General features: G+C 38.8%; 1 pseudogene; it reads right to left on the reverse strand.

The window, feature by feature from the left end:
- Positions 1-3,021: 3,021 nt before the first annotated feature.
- LOC131486750 (zinc finger protein 131-like) lies at positions 3,022-5,133 on the reverse strand (annotated as a pseudogene).
- Positions 5,134-5,349: the final 216 nt, after the last annotated feature.

Here is a 5,349-nt window from a genome sequence, read left to right on the forward strand (position 1 = left end):
TTCCTGTCTTAAACAATTAGCAAACTTGACAAAATCTATGAACCAACTCTTTTCAGACATTAAACAACAGAACTCATTGGATCATGATCCCTGAAGGGAAGCAAATGAGTTGAGCCTGATGACCATGCTGGCTTTTTGCCCAGGGGCACATCCCCAAACAGACAGCAGAGAGAGATGTTCCAAGTGTTTCATAATGTTCTAGTGGGTTGATGAGATGGAGATCAGGGGTCAGGGACTTCGAAGCTGCTGGAAGTTACAGAGTAGAATTCTGGAAAGGAGGAATTTATACAGGAAAAGAGCTCCACAAATCTGAAGATGGATTTCTATAAATTTTGCTAAGTATGGGGAAATCAGTCCATCAAATGAAAGCTCCAAGAATTTGGAAAATTGAGTAACTGGGAAACTCTGAGCTGAATGGATCCCAGAACTCCTGCAGGAATGGAAATCATTTGATTTTTCCACCAGCCAGAAGAAAGAGCCCTTGTTGATGGTTTGCAGACATTCAGTAAAAACCCCATATGAGCCCTGCTTCAATAGTAGGAATAATCTACTCCTAAAGAATACTGTATAAGTACCTTCAAAAAGCTTAAGACAATCTTTGAGCCCTTCAGACTAAACTGCAAATAACTTGATTGCCTATCAGAAAAGCCCAAACTCTTTAAATAAAAACAACACAATCCATGAACTAATAACATAAAATGTATTGTCTAGCATCTAATGAAAATATCACTGGACATACTAAAAAGCAGGGAAAAATTAATCAGGAGAAAAGTCAGTTAATAGGAACAGACTCAGAAATAATGCAGACAGTAGAATTAGAATGCATGTTAAAAGAGAAATTATAAACATTTTCAAGAATTTAAAAGAAAAAATGAATAGAGGAAGGATAGTAAAGGTACACACACACAGAGACATCAAATAAAATGAAAAGTCAACAGTAGATTAGACTCTGCAGAAAAAAAAATCTGCACTTCACAGAATAGACACTTCAGAACAAATCATCAATAAACCTAAAGACAGAAATATAAACTTCCCAAAATTAAGCCCATAGAAAGAGACCACAAGAGAATAATATCAGTGAGTTCTTAGATAAATAATCTAAATATATGTAATTTGACTCCACAAATGATACAAGAGAAAGAAACATGAAAAATATTTGGAGAAATAATAAAAAAAAAATCTTTGCAAATTTGATGAACACTGTAAACTCACAGGTGTAAGATATTCAATAAGCTTCAAGCAGGATAAACATGATGAAAACCACATCTTGACACATTTAAAAAATTATAATCAGAAAATCTTAAAAATAGCAAGAGAAAAGGACACATTACATACAAAGGGACAAAGAATTAATTACAACAGACATTGTATAAGATACTATACAAACCAGAAGACAATAAACCCCATGAAAATATCTATCTATCTTTCTTTCTTTCTTTCTTTCTTTCTTTCTTTCTTTCTTTCTTTCTTTCTTTCTTTCTTTCTTTCTTTCTTTGTTCTATTTTATTTTCCAAGTAATACTGGTTAAACGCACCTACTTTGAAGCCCACAGTTTAGCACTCTTATTTGTATGGTTTTAAAAGTTATAGCACAATATCTTTACATTAAGGATTGGAGAAAAAGATTCATTCAAAACAAAACCTGACATATACATATTTTTCTTTGTACTTTATTTTAAATACATTAATTTTTAAATGATGCTCCTCTTTTCTACATATGGTGGTAAAATACTAATGCAACTTTTTACCAAAAAAAGTTGAAGACAGATATAAAGGAATTTTCCCAATTGGAAATGGCCCTTCAGTTGCCATTAAATAAAATTTCTCAATCTAACTTACCAAGAAAAAGAATCAGTAGTTGCCACTATAAGCAAAAACAAAGTACTAGAGTATCACCTACATTGCTCCTTACAACACATGCTTTGAAAGAATCAGAGTCACTTTATAGAAGTTTAGTTGGTTTTGAAAAGATACAAGGGTGTGCTTTTTTTTATGTTCTTGAAATGTCACCACCTCTGTTTCTGTTGCCGAGATGACATCTGTGACTATCAGTATAGACAAGAAGTTTGTTCGAACTAAAGAAGGACAGGGACGTCTGGGTGGCTCAGTCACTTAAGCATCTGACTTCCACACAGGTCACAATCTTGGGGGGCATGAGTTCATACCCCATGTCAGGCTCTGTGCTGACAGCTCAGGGCCTGGAGCCTGCTTCAGAGTCTGTCTCCCTCTCTCTCTGCTTTGTCCCCACTTGTACTCTCTTTCTCTCTCTCTCTCTCTCTCTCTCAAAAATAAATAAAACATGGGGCACCTGGGTGGCTCAGTCGGTTAAGCGGCCGACTTCGGCTCGGGTCATGATCTCACGGTCCGTGAGTTCGAGCCCCGCGTCCAGCTCTGTGCGGACAGCTCAGAGCCTGGAGCCTGTTTCGGATTCTGTGTCTCCCTCTCTCTGACCCTCCCCGTTCATGCTCTGTCTCTCTCTGTCTCAAAAATAAATAAACGTTAAAAAAAATAAAAAAAAAATAAAACATTTTAAAAAAGTAAAGAGGGCCAGAAACCAGCATCTAACTGCACAGTAACAATGTATTTTTCTTCATGCAGCCTTGTGTTTACTATATATTCAATGTTCTAACATGATTTAGAATACATAAACTTGTCTTCTAATGATTTCAGGTTTGATTTTATAACATGGAAAACATCTGAGAAAGAACATGACCTGGGAAAGAGAGAAGGGAGAAACCATTATCACGATGAAAATACATTCATACCCAGCTGTACCATAAGAATATAATCCATTGAAGTTTCCAGAAATAATACTTCTCAAAGCTTCCCATGCACTTATGGGAAAGATCCCTCCTGTGTGGCATTAAATGGGGGAGGGATCAGTTTGTTTCAATAGAAACAGTTCACAACAGAAAAGATTTTAACATTGGTCCATTTGTCTGTTAGCTTAAGGACAGTCACATTGCCCATCATCAATTCAAAAACCCAACACATAAATTAAAAAAAATATTCATTTGTTATTTCATTCTAAAACAGGCACAGGTACTCTGTTTTCATTCTCTGCCCTTTCAACTTGGGAATCGACTGTTGGTTTGGTCTCTAAACCATCAGCATCTTTGAAGGCTTCTCTGGCAGCCTCAACAGCATCTGCTTGGATGGGCTCTCTTTCCTCCTGGTTCATGATTTCAGGGGTCACTTGTTCCAAATTAGCTTCTAGAAGTTCAGTTTGTACTTCCCCTGGCATCTGATTTACCTATTCATTCAGCTGCTCCACAGATACTTCAGTACGTTCTTCAGTCTGAATTTGACCCGGTTCTAGATAACCCACCTGGACCTGCCCTGGAAGTTCACTCATCTGTGAATCATGCACTTGGCTGTTCTGGAGCAGATCGGGATGGACCTGTTCCACAGTGACTTGTGCTGAGTCCACACATTGAAAGCAATGGTAACATATTCCCCTTCCCAACTTGTTCTATAATAGTCATTAATCATGGGGTTCAGTTTGCATGCGTGTTTCTACTGAAATAACTTTGGTTACTAGACACTCTGAAATACTGTGAGTATTACCCAGATGCCTCCTTAATTCATTTCCTTGCATAAACCACAAGTCACATAGACTGCAATGGTGGGGTTTATCTCCAGTGTGTATTACAAAATGATCTTTGAACTGGTCCCTGTTGTTAAACACATTGTTACGGACCTGACATTGTTAAAGCATTTTCTTCCCTTTTTGTGTCCCCACTCCAGTTTGGTACACAGTCAGGTGACATTTGAGGATGCCATTTCTGGCAGATCGTTCATGACAATTTGGACATTCAGAAGGTGTTTCACCTGCATGTTTTCAGAGACGTTCTTTAAAATGTCCAAAGTGGTCACTTTGTTTCTCATAGTATTGACACATGTGAAATTTTCCCCCAGTCCTTTGCTGCATACTGACTCCACCTTCTCTGAGGTGTTAACAGTTGAGTTGCTGTCTCCACATGCTCTCCCAGCGATACCTTTTATTGCATATTTCACACTTGAGGCTCTCAGTGGAGTGTGGTTTCAGTGTTCATTAAAATGGTAAAATGATTGTTGGGTCTGGGTGGCTCAGTCGGTTAAGCATCCGACTTCAGTTCAGGTTACGATCTCATAGTTTGTGCATTTGAGCCCCGCATCTGGCTCTGTGCTGACAGCTCAGAGCCTGGAGCCTGCTTCGTATTCTGTGTCTCCCTCTCTCTCTGTTTCTCCCCCTGCTCATGCCTTGTCTCTCTCTCTTTCCTTCAAAAATAAATAAAAACATTTTAAAAATTTAAAAATGGTAAAGTGGTTTAAATGAACAATTACATTTCTCCCAAGGGATCGAATCTTTCACATGTGACAGCTGAAATTCCACAATTTACATACCTTCTACTGGTTTGCTTGTGGGGTCAGATGTACAACCCTCTTCTTTAATCTGCTCTTTTCTATCACCCAGATGGTACTTTCATCATAATATCTGCCAACAGAGCTAAGGTGGAATCATCAGAAGAAGCTGTGCTCTGATGTACTTTATAGACTGCTTGGCAGAAGCCACTTCCTCCAACATTTCAATGCCTTCATGTTCCACCTCAATTGTGCCTTCAGAAACCTCCAATTTCAATAGGTTCTGACTCTGCAGATGGCAATGACTCAGTGATAACATTCGAAGTTTCTGCAATCTCTCTCTCTCTCTCTCTCTCTCTCTCTTTTGCCTCACTTTTTCCTGTGGTATTTTCCTTTAGGGGAGCTTAGTTTTCTTTGTTCCTGACTTCAAAGGCTTTGATAGCTTCTAGTGTTTGTAGAAACTCTGCTGCTTTCTATACATCATTGGTCTCCTCTTCTCTTTGTATCATCAATTTTTCTGTATATGTGAACTCAATTAAATGATGGAGGCCATTTTACTAACAAGTTTAACCTCCACTAAAGGTTCCTGAGTAAACTCCTGAAAGAATTTATAGAAGAACTTACTGTAAGTAGCCAAAACGGCCTTGTGGGCCTTAAAATCATGTCTGTCGGCAATCAGGGTGATGTTAGTAAACTGATCTTTGTCTCATTGTTCATTCAATTGGCCCAGGATCATTTTTTGATGTTCTGGAAACTCCTGAAGGTGTTGCATCATCTCTTGGGCCTCCATGGCCATCAGGTTGCTCTAGATCTTAATCTGCCCTCTCACCTCTAGGGCCCTCAGAGCTTTTTCCCTGCTCTCCCCTCTCTGGGTGAATCTAAATCTTACTGTTCCCTACCCCTAAACAGCTCCTTGCCCTCCATCACCTCCCAAGTGCCTGGGCCCTGCCTCTGCTGATCTGGCTGGGGCTGAAAATGTCTTTTAAAAATAACAGCCAAGTATTTT

This window comes from Neofelis nebulosa, chromosome 10 (assembly GCF_028018385.1).
Source record: "Neofelis nebulosa isolate mNeoNeb1 chromosome 10, mNeoNeb1.pri, whole genome shotgun sequence".
NCBI lineage: Eukaryota > Metazoa > Chordata > Mammalia > Carnivora > Felidae > Neofelis > Neofelis nebulosa.